This window comes from Zingiber officinale, chromosome 6B (assembly GCF_018446385.1).
Source record: "Zingiber officinale cultivar Zhangliang chromosome 6B, Zo_v1.1, whole genome shotgun sequence".
In the NCBI taxonomy this organism is placed as follows: Eukaryota; Viridiplantae; Streptophyta; class Magnoliopsida; order Zingiberales; family Zingiberaceae; genus Zingiber; species Zingiber officinale.
The window spans coordinates 116,607,087-116,623,206 of record NC_055996.1 but is presented as its reverse complement, the minus strand read 5'-3'; positions in this window follow the sequence as shown (position 1 = coordinate 116,623,206).

Here is a 16,120-nt window from a genome sequence, read left to right as displayed (position 1 = left end):
TGGAGTATCTGGATCAGTTTGTTATCGTTTTCATTGATGACATATTGGTCTACTCTCGTTCCGAGGAGGAGCATGCACAGCATCTTCGCACAGTCTTGGAGATTCTTCGACGACATCAGCTGTACGCGAAGTTCAGCAAGTGTGCATTCTTGCTATCCTCGATTTTTTGGGACACGTGGTTTCTAGCAGGTATTTGATTGATCCTCGAAGATCGAATCACGGTTGGGAGCGTAAAGTCGGTCGAGGAGATTCGCGATTTTCTAGGATTGGCGGATATTATCGACGCTTTGTCGAGGACTTCTCGCGTATTGCTATGCCACCGACACGCCTTACCCGGAAAGGCGTGAAGTTCGTATGGTCCGAGGATTGCGAGACGCTTCCGTGAGCTGAAGCGAGATTAGTGTCGGCTCCGGCTTTGGTTTTACCTTAGAGGACGGATTTGTACTTTATACCGATGCATCTCTTCAGGGTGCGCTGTTTGATGCAGCACGGCAGAGTAGTCTCTTATGCTTCTCGTCGAAGGAGCATGAGAAGAACTACCGATTCATGACCTGAGTTAGCCGCCATCATCTTTGCTCAAGCTATGGCGACATCATTTATATGGTATCACATTTGAGATTCTCCCGATCATAAGAGTCTCAAATACATTTTACCGGAAGGAACTTAATCTCCGACAGAGGAGATGGATGGAGTTCCTGAAGGACTACGATTGTACCATTAGCTACCACCCGGGAAAAGCTAATGTGGTTGCAGATGCACTCAGCAGGAAGTCCAGAGGGACTTTGGCTTGCCACCGGACTTCAGTCACGGACTTGATTCAGAGTTTCTCGGAGTTAGATCTTGAGGAGCAGGGACCGACAGAGCAGGGTATTCTTGTTACCATGGTTGCTCAGTCGTCGATCAGGACGAGGATCCGAGAGGCACAGGCCAGTGATCAGCATTTGCAGTTTATTAGCAGTCAGATAGCTTCCGGGCAGCAGACCGAGTTTACACGAGACGAGGAGGGTATCATATACTTCCGAGGCAGATTATGCGTACCTCAGTCTCATCCGGTCTTACAGGAGCTATTACAGGAGGCACACCGTTCTCGATTTGCGATCCATCCAGGCGGAACCCGTATGTATCGAGACTTGAGGCGTTCCTATTGGTGGAACGGCATGAAGAAAGACATCGCGGATTTCGTAGCTAGGTGTCTTGTTTGTCAGCAGGTGAAGGCTGAGCACCAGAGACCTGCAGGGTTACTTCAGCGGATTCCTATTCCTGAGTGGAAGTGGGATCACATTACCATGGACTTTGTGGTAGGATTGCCGAGGACACGACGAGGCCATGACGCGATTTGGGTAATCATTGATCGATTAACCAAATCCGCGCACTTTTTAGCGATTCGGAGGACTGATCTGTATTGTCGAGAGATTATCGGACTACATGGTGTTCCGTTGAGTATTATTTTGGATAGAGATCCACGGTTCACGTCTTTTGACAGTCTGCAGCAGGCCTTGGGCACAGCTCCGTTTCAGATAGCCTTCCATCCACAAACAGATGGACAGTCAGAGCGGACCATTCAGACTTTGGAGGACCTGCTGAGGTCGTGTGTTATGGATTTCGGAGGCAGTTGGGAGGATCATCTGCCGTTGGTAGAGTTTTCCTACAACAACAGCTTCCATTCGGCTATCCAGATGGCACCGTTTGAGGCGTTGTATGGTAGACCTTGTCGGACACCCGTCCTTTGGGATGAGGTTGGAGAGGCCCAGTTGTTGGGACCTCATAGAGTTCAGCAGGATGCAGAGTTGGTCCGTATTATCAGACGGAGGATGTCGGGCGCACGCCCGCCAGAAGAGTTATGCTGATCGGAGACGCAGACCATTAGAGTTCTCTGTTGGTGACCATGTATTTCTGCGAGTTTCACCCACGAAAGGGGTGAAGAGATTTGGCCTCAGAGGTAAGCTAGCTCCGCGGTATATTGGTCCTTTCGAGATCTTGGAGAGGATCGGAGCAGTAGCTTACCGACTGGCACTACCACCATCCCTGTCAGGCGTGCATGATGTATTTCATGTATCCATGCTGAGGAGATATGTACCCGATCCGACGCATGTGCTAGCAGATATCCCAGTTCCGGTTCAGCCTGACATTACCTATGAGGAGGTTCCGGTACGAATTCTCGACCGGAAAGAGCGTCAGTTACGGAACAAGACTATCCGGCTGGTTAAAGTCGGATGGCAGCATCACTCGGACGAGGAGGCTACTTGGGAGCTCGAGGATACTATCCGAGCTCGATATCTCCATCTTTTCACTTGAGGTATGTGATTTAGTTTACCGTTCAGCATTTATACTCTATAGCTGTTGTTAGTAATTGTTGATGGTAGATAACGAAATTTGGGGACCAAATTTTTATTAGTGGGGGAGAATGTAAAATACCGAAAATAGGCGAATATGAATAAGGGAATTTTCCGAAATTTTTGGACATTTTTCGGGAATTTTTTGGAGCTCGTATGGACGAGTTAACGGGGATGAAAACGGGGCCCGGGAAAGCCTGTTTAGGCTACCCAATTAAGCGAGGAAAGAAATTGTTTATTTATTTTAAATTTTCCTTTTTCTTTTCTTTTTCCTCTGATTTCGCTGAGTTTTGCTTCTCTCACCCTCACACGCCCGAGCCTCCCCGACGCCTTCCCCTCGGCCCGACGGCGATGCCCTAACCGTCCTAACCGGCGGTTTCTTTCTTCCACGTATACAAAGTCGAAGCCCTAGTGCCGAGTTCCTTTCTTCTTCCCTCGCGACACCCTATTTCCACTGCCGCCGGCGACTCAGACGCTTCCTCTATTTGTCACCGCCGCTGAGATTGGGAACACACCGACGCCGGCCGACCTTCTCGTTTACTTGTGCCCTAGCGTCGGCAACACGCTCCACGCCCACTTCTGACCACCATAACGGCAAGCCAAGCAGTGCCGAGGTCGCGTCTCTGCTCGACACTACCGCAGCCGACATTGTCGGTGCCCTAGTTTCCAGCCGACGCCTCCTCGCCGGCAACCGAGTCCCTTCCGCCTTCGGCCGCTACAGGAGCTAGCCACTAGTGTCGAGATTCCTCTCGCACGTTTGCCCAAGATTTTTCCAGCCAACCTCACCGTGCCCTAGCGTGGTCGCCGGATCCTTATCATCTCCGACCAGTGGAGAGGAAGAGCAATTAGTTGAGGGCTGTGGAGTAACAAACACGACTGTGAGGTATAGGTATTGTGTCTTGTGGATTTGGAACTTTATGCGCTGTGGATTTCTTTTTGATTCAGCAGCTCACTTTGGGTTCGGACAGGAGCAAGGAAATCAATTGGGTGCTTGATACTGTGGTGTTGGAATTTTGATCGTGAGCTGAAGTAGGACTTGTTGTGGGATTGCTTTTGGTTTCCAGCAGCTACTTCATCCTGTAGCAATCAGCTTTGACTGTGAATTGAGGTAAGATTTAGGGATTTGATGCATGATGTAGAGGATGGTTAGATAGGTAAATACATTGAATTAGGTTGGAATTGGATTATTATGATGATGGATATGAAATAGGTTTATGGGTTGATATTGGAATTAAGGATGAACTTATTATTTAATTGGATTAGAATTTAGTTTGGCTAATTGTGTATGATAGAATTAGCTAAACTAGACATTATGTTGGATACAGGACTTTGACACGAGACGAGTATCTCGACGTCGTGTTCGGACCGGATTGGACCATTTTGTCGGAGGCGGGTACTTTTGACTTATGTCATTTGATATGCTTAGTAATTAAATTAACATGTTGCATTAATTGTGTTTCTTATCTGTTTTGGTTAATCACTACCCAAATCTTACATGCTTGATTGATTGATTGGTTTTGCATCTCAGGTATATTTTACCTGTTTATACATGCTTATAGGGGTAGTGATATGCCATGCTTGACCATGTTCAGGACCTAGGTTTTATACCTTCTGTATACCTTTGGATTGTTTTGGATTCGTTGACCTTTGATGCATTTTTATATATATGTGGATTAGGTCAGGATATTCTTGTGGTTAGTGCCATGCACCATTTGCATGATTGCATGCTGTGCGATAGTCCGCTCCATTATTGTTGAGCACATCGCCAGTTACATGGATCTGCACACACCACCACTCATGGGTTAGTGGTCGATTCAGGCTGAGTGTGTTGCAGCAGGGACTCTGTTAGGCACCGTTGGTCCGCTCATGGGTAGTGTGACCCAACGTGTTATCCGGCAGGGATTCCTCCCCGTCTTTGAGTACCGGGAGTTGAGAGCATTGCGCTCCCCCATTTATGATTTGGGGTAGGAGGATAGGTGTACTCCGACAGCATCCCGTCCACTCGGTCACTCATCAGGAGTAGTGACGACAGAGTGCACGGTTGTCACAGCCCTACCCACTCGGCCTCACTTTTGTATGAGATGATCGACTGGCGTCAGGGTGACCAGGACGCATCATTGGCATCATATGCATGATGCATTTATTGCTGTGTTTGTGTTTCTGCGTTTATATGCTGCATATTGTTTGGATACCTATGTTTGACATGCATCTGATTCCTATACCACTCGGACTGTTTTGACCTTATACTCGGGACCTGGTTAGTACACTCCTGTTTACTTCAGATGCATTTTATCTTTCTTATCAGGAGTATGCATGATTAGTGCTAGGTGTTGTTTCGTTACTTTGCATATCAATTGTACTGCTGAGTGTTGGACTCACCCGCCTCCATTGTTGATATTTTCAGGTTGATCCTGTCAGGAGGTTCCAGTCGCTAGTCCTCACTGCACGTAGTGCTGGTCCTGCAGACCTTCAGGATATGTTTGGTTTTCTTTGGTTTCTTTCTGTTCTAGACTGTTTGAACTCGTTATGTTCTGGATTTATTTGCTTATGGACATGATATAGATTTTATTATATTGATGGATTTGGATTTGATTTTTATTCTACTACATGCCTGCCTGGATGGCAGAAGAGGTGAGTTCGTCGGTTTTGAGCTTTACGAGTGTAGTTGAGTAGGGTGGTTTTTGAGTCAGAGTATTATTTCTGCGTGGTTGTGTCAGCCAGAGGCTGAATATATATATAAACTGCGTGGTGATTGATTTTTATTATTGTTATGATTCCAGCCGCATGTGGCTGAGTATTTAGTGCTTTAGAAAATGTTTGATTGTCCGCCGTACAGGGGAGATGCTGCCGAAATTTTCTCGGACAGGGTCTCCTCTGGGGGCGTGACAAAAACTACTGATGGTATGATATGAAAAATCACCAGAGACTATAATCCTTGATCTCTATTAAGGTCAACCATGCTCAATGGCTAACCCATCACATGTACCATGTGCTACAACAACCAAACAGGTACTACATAAAGAATGCTAATACCTATCATAAACTATAAAATTAAACATCATACCTATATGCCGTCTGGAGATGTTCCATCGCTGTCCAGTCCCCAACTTCTGACCTCAAAATTTCGAACATGAAAATCACCGGAAATCCATATAAATCTGAAACAAAAGTCCGAAGCATAAACATAATGGAAATTCGTAGCTCCGAAATAAATACCCAAGTTTACTAGTAAACTCGGGCTAACTCCAAAAATACAAAACACCATAAGCAAGAATCATAACCCGCTCTGATACCAATAAATTGGTATCAGATAAATCTCGAAATCCGTAACATGAAAATCAAACATGTATCGCCAACCTGGCGTTCTGATACCACTAAATTGTCACGCCCCGGAGGAGTCCCTGTCCGAAGAAATTTCGGCAGCATCTCCCCTGTACAGCGGACAATCTGAAACTTTTCTACAAGCACTATATACCTCAGCCACATACGACTGGAATAATAACAAAAATAAAACAATCACCATGCAGTTTATATAACAAGTAAACAAAGAAGTAATACTCTGACTCGAAAACCACCCTACTCAACTACACTCGTAAAACACAAATTCGACAAACTTACCTCTTCTGCCGTCCAGGCAGGCGTGAAGTAAAACATATCCAAACCATAATAAAAATTCATCAAACGATAAGAACCCATACAAGATCCATAAATAAAAAAACCAATACAAGACTAAGACATAGTCTGATAAAGAAAACTAAAATAACATCTCATGATCAGTAGAGGTCTAGCACTACGTGCAGTGGGGACTAGCGATTGGAACTCCCTCCTGATAGCATCAACCTGAAAATAACAACAATGGAGGCGGGGTGAGTCCAACACTCAGCAGGTACAATTGATATGCAAAGTAAAGAAATAACACCTAGCACTAATCATGCGTACAGTCTCCTGAATAAAATAAAGATAAATGCAAACCGAAGTAGACAGGAGAGAATCTGTACTAACCAGGACCCGATATAAGGACAAACAGTCCGAAAGGTATAGAAGACCTGTATGCATGTCAAACATAGGTATCCAAACAATATGCAGCATATAAATGCAGCAAACACAATCACAAACAATAAATGCATCATGCATATGATGCCAATGTCATGGTCACCCCTGACGCCAGTCAGCCAACTCACAACAAAAGTGGGACCGAGTGGGTAGGGCTGTGACGACCGTGCACTCTGCATCACACACCCTGATGAGTGACCGAGTGGACGGGATGCTGTCGGAGTACACACATACTCCTGCCCCAAATCATAAATGGGGGAGCGCAATGCTCTCATCTCCCGGTACACTGTGACGGGGAGGGATCTCTAACGTCGTACACGCTGCGTCACACTACCCATGAGCGGACCAACGGAGCACCGGAAGAGTCAAACTGACGTGCTACCACGCTGTGTCACGCTACCCATGAGCGTCACAACGGAGCACCGAACAGTGATGAAAACTGGCAAAGTGCTCGACAATAATGGAGCAATCTCTCACACAGCATGTAATCATGCGAATGGTGCATGTCACTAAGTATGGTAATATGCTAAATCAATCTCTGGACATATAATAGTGTGCACCAAAGTAAATAAATCATATCAAGGTATACTGATCAAATAAGGTATCAAACCTAGGTCCCGACATGGTAAAACATGGTTATATCACTACCCATGAGCATGTGAAATCAGATAGGTATCAATACGAGATGCAAACAAACAATCAATCAAGCAGGTAACATGTATCGGGCAGTGATTAATCGAAACAAATAAGAAACACAATTAATGCAACATGTTAATTTCATTACTAAGCATATCAAAGACAATAAGTCAAAAGTACCTGCCTCCAAAGAAAAGGATTCAATCTGGTCCAAATCCGACGTCGAGATGCTAGTCTCGCGTCAAAACCCTGAGTCACCAATAAATAAAGATTTTATTTAGCTACACTCCTATAAATAGCTAAATAAAAATCTCTTACACTAAATTAGGGCAAAACCCTAAACAACAATCACATAAACCTAATCCACATTCGATAACTAATTACAACCACCAATTCAAACCTACACATAACCATGTAATTAAATCATACTAAATCAATCCATTATCCACTTCAACACATAGTCCAATTCTTACTACATACCTCAAACTCATAGCTATAAACACTGTGGGCTGCTGGAAATCCACCTCACCGCCCTAAAGCTTCTGTCGACTTCTACCTAAAGAACAACCAACATACATTCCACTTTGAATCAGTCCAAACAACTGAATTACAGCAAGAAAACTTCTGATACCCAAACCTTACCTAAATTCACAGCCGTAATTGCTGCTGGAACAAGGCTAGCCACTGGATGGTATTACTACCGGAGTCAAGGAACCTTACATAACAGAATTTCGGATCCACAGAATAGAACCTCACTCTTCTTCTTCAATCCAGTGACCTAAATCTTCAGCCAAGACATAGGAGGATCAAGTACAGAGAAGAAGACCTATATCACGAATAGGATATAATACTTACCTTCAGGATCGCAATTAGGGCACCTTGTGGAGATGACCAGCGCTGGTCGCGTGCGGCGACTACACTTTCCAGAGGAAGAGGGGACGATCAAACGGCTGTGGTCCAAAATCTAGGGCACGGTTCGCTGTGAGGAGAGCTCGGCTCTGATGAGAGGAGATCGGAGGATTAGGGCACAGGGTAGAGGTGGCCAGCGGTGTCCCGGGAAGAAGAAGAGGAAGATGACCGGCGCCGGTGGGCAGAGAGGAAGAAGGCACAAAGGGCGGCGACGTGCGGCGGAGAAGAGGCTAGGGCAGAGAAAGGTCTCTAATCGGCTGTGCTCGCGCGTCGCCTACGCTTGGACAGGGAGGAAGAAGGGGGTCTCGGTGGCTGGCGGCGCTGCAGTGAAGAAGAGGAGAAGATCGGGTTTGGGAGAGGAAACCGGCGCGAGGAAGAGGAGAAAAGGAACGGGCGGAGAAGGGAGTTAGGCTTCGGTGCCACGGGGAAAAATCGGGAGAAAGAAAATAAAGAGAAAAAGAAAAAGGAAAAGAAATAAAACTTTTCCTCGCTTAAATGGGGTAGCCTAAACAGGCTTTTCCCGGGGCCCGATTTTATCCCCGTAAACTCGTCCATACATTCTCCGAAAAATTCCATAAAAATTCCTAAAAATTCCAGAAAATTCCCTTATTAATATTCGTCATTTTTCCGGTATTTTACAGGTTGGGTTGGTGGTGACTGACAGCTGGCAGAAGTCCAGTTGGGTCTGCGGACTTGACAACTGGCGGGAAGACCTGGTGGGTCAAGAGGCTAGTCAATCGGCTGTAAGTTGGTAAGTGAAGGTAAGTCATTGGAGGAGAGTGACTTGGTGAGGACACATCTTGGTTGAGGGACAGTAGGCGTCGGTTTATTATAGGTCTATTTTGGATCCCTAAACTGAAAGCTTGACTAGTTCCTAATCCTGGAAGGATAGGAACTAATTAGTACTCCTTATTATGATTGTACTAAAACTTGTTTTGCAAGTTAGATATTGTCGTGTTGGACTAACCTAACTTGTAGGGCAAAAGGAGTAAAAAAGACTTTGGGTGAACAGTGCCCGATGCGCCTTCAAGCATTGGAAGGCGCCTTCGCACTGTTCATGAAAGGCGCCTTTAGTGCTATGGAAGGTGCCTTTCAATAGATAAAATATGACTTCTTCGGTGATAAGGATCAACACTTTTTGGGATCATATTTTACATGCTATTGGCACCTTCAGCCCTATGGAAGGTATCTTCCACAGCTTATAAAAGTAGTGCTCAACCAAGCCTCAAGATATAACTTCCATACAAGCATCTACGTGCCCAATTGAGGTTCCGACTACTCTAGCTTTCTGTTGTTGCCCTGCTATGACTGTGCTATGCCTGACCGATGCTGAGAAGGCACTCATTGTCACACCCCAGAGGAGTCCTTGCCCAGTAAACGAACAACATCTCCCCTGTAACTTTGATAATATGAAACATTTATACATTGCCACATGACATACTCACAAGCTATAATCATCAGCTCACACGACTGAAACATGCACAACCATGCAGTTATATACTAAACAACCCATACAACTGTACTAAAAACACAATGGAAAAATGATAGGAAAACCCATAAACCAAAATCAAGATTTGTTAGCCAGCTAGACTTACACAACCACAACATCACAAATACAAACTCCACATAACAAACTCCACATAACAAACTCCAAAACATAGTCGAATTTATACAACACCAAATCCACTGAAAACGTAATGCAAATAAAGTAGAAATAATACCGAAAACAATACTCCGATGTGACATGGGACTGGCAGGCAGGATACTCCAAGCGACTCCATAATCATCTACTTGTTACCTGAAATCATATTGGTACAAATGGGATGGTGAGTGTGGGTCACTCAGTGGGTAATAGACAAAATAATGCATGATCTATATAAAAAAAATGGAGATCAAAGTATACAGTCTCAGTAGGGAAATAAGAACATGATTATAAACTATCATAATCAATGCACCTAAACATATCTAACATAATAACCATATCTAATCATAACTGACATATGAAATGCACATAACATAACTGACATAATGATAAACACATACCTAGTCTGAAATCGACACAAACCATATAATGATCAGTACATTCACCGAGGAATAGCAACAGATCTGTTCGTAATACCAGAGCAAAATAAACCACAATATATACATGTATAATAAATGACATGTATGCAGCATGACAACCATATGCAATAATCATAGATCAAACAAGTGCAAGATATCATAATCACATATAATTGGAATCTACTAGACATGTATGCAAATATGTCTCCACAAGATGCACCGCGCATCATATGCAAATGTGCATGCATGCCACATGGTCACCCCCTCCACCTCTCCAGACACCACAACCTCTGTATAGCCGAGAGGCTTGGGTCTGTGACAACCGTACTAGCCTCCAATATATCACCACTATAGAGCGGCCGAGATGGATGATTCACTAAGTAATTATCTAACTATATAACATCAAGGTCCCTGACTACTCACATCACTAGCCCCCTGACTACTGAACCCTCCATACCCACTACTCAAGAGTGGTCGAGGCAAATAGAGTATAACACTGAGTGACCTAATGAGCACGATAGGACAAGGAGCAACTGCTCCAACTACCATTACCCATGAGTGGCTGAGTGTGCGACGCTAGAAATGACTGACAACTCTCTCAACCACAGAGGGAGACTTAATTGTCAGCATGCAGTGCAATGATGAACATGATATGAATAATCATGATACAGACATTGTCATCATCTATGCAACAACCCAAACGTCATAAACACCTCCAATAACCACATCGGACGTGTGTACACACACCATAATGCAAATGGACAGTTAATCATATGACTCCTAGAACACATACCAGTCATATGTGCACTCAACATAGATATGCATAATCAGCATGTTAACCCAATCAACCAGACATCCCTATGATACATACTCTACATGTGTATACACAACAGAGTTTAAATATCGAAAGTCGAGACTGTATAGGATATAACTAGATTACCTCAAAGATTAAACACAAGTATCAAGCAGGAAAACAACAAACTTATAGATTTAATGTAAAGCAGCTTAATCATCCAACAATAACCATGCACTAAGTTCAAAGAACTGAATAGAGATCAAGGAAGAAATACCCACCTTTATACAATTCATCTCTGAAAGAACCCCCACGTCAGAATGTCCTGCTTCTAAAGAAATCCAATCAAGATCCTGCAGCACATATGTAATTTACCTAAATACATATGTTACTAATAACTAACTTATAAACAAAATACATAGCTAATTCAAAGTCATTTATTTCCATTCTATTATTCATATCGGATCTATCTCCCACCCTAGCTTAAACCATTCATATATTTAGTTCCATAAATCCTTACTAACCCTAAATCCTTTCATAATTGCTTAAAATGGAATAACCCTAACATTCCATAATCATTTTAGATTAAGTTCAAATATGATTCACCTTTCGATTTCACCCAAACACAATAGTTTCAGATCAATACCTAATCTGGTATCAACATGGAAAGCTAGTATCAATATGGATTCAGCAATACATCCACTCACTTCTATTTGATCTAAGCAAGACAAAACTTTATAACCCATTAGAAATCCTAATAGAGCAGAACACAAATAAGAAAAACCAGAGGTACATCGCTGAAGGAAACTTACCCTCCGGTTGTAGCCCTGCTTCATCCTAGAAGAATCGTGGGATAACCCTCCGGTTGTAGCTCTGCTTCATCCATTGCCGATACGCCATCAGCATAATAGCTGCCTTGTCCCATGCTTCGTCAACCAAGTCTAGCTCCATCAGTCTTTGCTCGTCGTTCTCCTCGTCACAGTGCTACACTCGGTCGAACTCCACCCCGACTTCCACCCGGACTAGTGCTTCACCGCCGTACACTAGATGGAATGGCGTCATACCGGTCGCCTCCTTTGGGGTCGTGCGCATGACCCACAGGACGCTTGGGAGTTCGTCGACCCAGCTACCTCCTGCATTGTCGAGCCGAGCTCGCAATCCTCTAAGAATCTCCCAATTGGCAACTTCCGCTTGGCCATTGCTTTGGGAGTATGCCACTGAGGTGAAGGCTTGTTGGATACCATAGCCTTCACACCATTCTTTAAGCTTTCGACCGACGAATTTCCTCCCGTTGTCTGAGATGAGCCATCGGGGGATGCCGAACCGACACAAGATGCTTTACTAGATGAACTTGATGACCATATGTTCACTTATCTTTGCCAATGGTTCGACCTCCACCCATTTTGAGAGGTAGTCCACAGCGACGAGCAGAAACTTCCGTTGAGCTATCGCCGTCGGAAATGGCCTAACGATGTTCATGCCCCATTGGTCGAATGGACATGACACCATGGATGCCTTCATCTCTATGGTTGGGCGGTGGGAGATGCTGTGATATTTCTGGCATGACAAACAGGTGGCTACCGTCAGAGCGGCATCTTTTTAAAGTGTGGACCAGAAATACCCAGCAAGAAGGATCTTTCGAGCCAGCGAATGACCGCCCGGATGGCTTCTGCAGGAGCCTTGGTGCACTCCTTGTAGGATGTACTCTGCGTCCTCTGGTCCAACGCACTTGAGTAAGGGTGTGGAGAAGGCTCTTTTATACAGCTGATCTCTGATCAAGGTAAATCGTCCATCCCTCTTCTTTAATAGTCGCGCTACCTCTCAGTCGGCCGGTGTGGTACCCGATCGGAGGAATTCGATCAGTGGCGTTCTCCAATCGCTCGAGCAGACCACTCCCCTCATACAGTCGATGTACGCCACCAGTGAAACCCGTTCGATCAGCTGGCTGATCATGACAGGTGATAATGAACTAACTAACTTAGCCAACTCATTTGTTGCTCGATTGTCCGATCGGGGGATCTTCTGTATAGTGACCTCTTGAAAATTTACCTTTAGCTTTTTGAAGGCTTCTGCATATAACTTGAGTCGGGAGCTGCTAATCTTAAACGTCCCTGACAGTTGCTGGGCGGCCAACTGAGAAACTGAGTGAATGAGGACTTTTGTGGCTTCGACATGTCGTGCTGCTTGTAAGCTAGCTATCAAGGTTTCATACTCAGCTTCATTGTTGGTGGCCTGATAATCCATCCGAATGGAAAGTTGCATCCGGTCTTCTTGTGGTGAAATAAGCAGAATGCTAACTCCACTGCCTTGTTGAGTGGACGAACCATCGACATATATTCTCCAAGTTGCTATTGGCGGTGTGTTCTGGACCTTTGTAACAAAATCAGCCAAGGCTTGAGCTTTGATCGCCGTTCAGGGTTGACATTGTAAAATACCAAAAAAATGGCGAATAATGATAAGGAAATTTTCAAAATTTCTGGGAATTTTTCTAGAATTTTTTGGAGCTTGTAGGGACAAGTTTACGGGGATAAAAACTGGGCCCCGGGAAAGCCTATTTAGGCTACCCCATTTAAGCGAGGAAAAGTTATTTTTATTTTCCTTTCTTATTCTCTTTTTCTTTTATTTTTATTTCATTTTCCCCACAAACCCGTGCCGAGCCGTCCCCGTGCCTTCTCCCCCTTGCGGCTGATCTGCCCTAACTGCAAGCGGGCTGTTTCCTTCTCCCTCGCGTACAAAGTCATGGCCAAGGGAAATCACCCCTCTTCTCATCGATTCTGCCCTAGGTGCCGGCGCCGAACCGATCCTCTTCCCCTTCCTCGCGTGCCCTAGCCAACGCCGTCTCCCCAACCCGATCGATTTGCTCCACCCGACGGCACCGCTCGCAACACCCCCCCTTCAACCGTGCTCTAGTGCCGATGTCGTGCCCTAGCTTGAAGCCGACGGCCATGGTCCGATCTCTCCCGGGCAGCCACTGTTTTGCATTTCTCTGCCTTAGCGCCGCTGACTCCCTTGCCCTAATCTCTGCTCCGTCTCCCCTGTGCCCTAGATCTCTCTCCGGGTTGTGGACAGAAGCAGAGCAGGCCGAGACCAGCGTCTCGATGACGACAACCTGCCGCCCGACGCCACTGCCTCCCCCTCTTCATTCTTCTGGCAGCCGAATTCACTGCCACCAGCAGTAGATTTCTTACTGCACTACCATCACCAAAGAAGAGGAAGTTAGGTAAGGATTTTTGTTAATGTCAACAGTGATGTAGATTGAGGTATACTACTGTAAGGATTTAGAATTTGTTTTCCAATTGATAGTGGACAGTTGGTCTGAAGTTGCTGGGTTCCGGCCTTTCAGTTGTGGATCGGGTTTGTTGCCATCACAGACGGCTGAAGGAGAGTTGGAGGTAAGATGTGTGGTGTGGAATTAGGGTTGTGGCTTGATCTCTGTTATTGATCACAGTTCATGTTCTTTCTTGGACCAGTCGGTGGATTTCCTGCTCAAGTAGTAACCTCTGTTTCCAACAGAGAAGTTCTCCAGCAGAATCTTGCTCCAGCAGCCGTAAGGTAAGGGTTTGGTGTGTGGATTGAGTTGGCACGCTCTTGATACATGGTAAATTATTGTCATGTTTCGAACTTGATATTCGTTAGGTATGATCATTTTTGTTGTAGGTGAATTATACTCGATGGTTAGGTTGATTAGGGGTTACCCTAATTTAGCCTTAAGGATTTTATTTAGCCATTCCTTTGAATTTTAGCTAAATAAAATGTATATATATTGGTGACTCAAGGTTTTGACGCGAGACGAGCATCTCGACGTCCGAGTTGGACCGGATTGATCTTTTCGATTGGAGACGGGTACTTTGACTTTATATCATTTGATATGCATAGTAATGTTTTTAACAAATAGCAATGATTGTGTTTCTTATTTGCTTCGGTTGATCACTACCCGGTCTGTTACATGCTTGTTTGTTTATTTGTTATGCACATCATGTTAGTATTTACCTGATTATACATGCTTATAGAGGTAGTGACACAACCATGTTATTTATTATATTCAGGACCTAGGGTTTTTGATACCTTATCTGATCTATGTACCTTTGATTTGGTTCATTGTCCTATGGTACACATTTTATATTTATATATGGATATTGCTATGCTGTTCAGGATATTGTCATGTTTAGTGTCATGCATCATCTCACATGATTGCATGCTGTGCGATTGTCTGCTCCATTATTGCCGAGCACATCGCCAGTTACATGTATCTGCACACACCACCACTCATGGGTTAGTGGTATATCAAACAGGTGTGTGGCAGTTCTGCTGTTTAGCTTCGTTGGTTTGGTGACTCAGCGTGGTAGCCGGCAGACAATTCTGCTCTGTTTGGCTCCGCTGGTTTAGTGTAGCAGCGTGGTAGCCGGCAGGCGATTGGACTTTGTTTGGCTCCGTTGGTCCGCTCATGGGTAGTGTGACGCAGCATAGTAGCCGACAGAGATTCCTCCTCGTCATCGTGTACCGGGAGATGAGAGCATTGAGCTCCCCCATTTATGATTTGGGGGTAGGAGGATAGGTATACTCCGACAGCATCCCGTCCACTCGGTCACTTATCAGGAGCAGTGATGGCAGAGTGCACGGTTGTCATAGCCTTACCCACTCGGTCTCACCATTGTGTGTGAGATGGCTGACTGGTGTCAGGGGTGACCATGACATTGGCATCATATGCATGATGCATTTATTGCTTGTGTTTGCTGCATTTATATGGATGCATATAATTGACATGCATACAGGATTTATGACACTCTCGGTCTGACGACCCTGTTGTACTTATACCCTAGTCCTGGTTAGTACAGTTTTCTCCTGCTTATTTCAGTTACATTTACCCTTCTTGTATTAGGAGACTGTACGCATGATTAGTGCTGGTTGTTATTTTCTTTATTATGCATATCAGTTGTTACCCGCTGAGTGTTGGACTCACACCCTCCTCCGTTGCTATTTTCAGGTTGATGTTGTCCGGAGAGTTCCAGTCGCTAGTCCCCTGCAGACCACGAGGACGTTTGTTGGTCTTTTGGTTTCTTCTTTATTAGACTTGTTCTATTTTGATACATTTGGATCTTGTATGGATTTTTATTTGTAGATGAGTTTTATTTGGATTTGTTTTACTACATGTCTTCCTAGACGGCAGAAGAGGTGAGTTGATTTTATCATCGGATTTGAGCTTTATGGGTGTAGCGGAGTAGGACATCAGTTTTGTGCTTTATGAGTGTAGTTGAGTAGGGTTGTTTTTGAGTCTTCTTATCACTGTTCTAGTTGGTTAACTGTTAACTGTGTGGATGTCTGTGTTGTGTTTTAT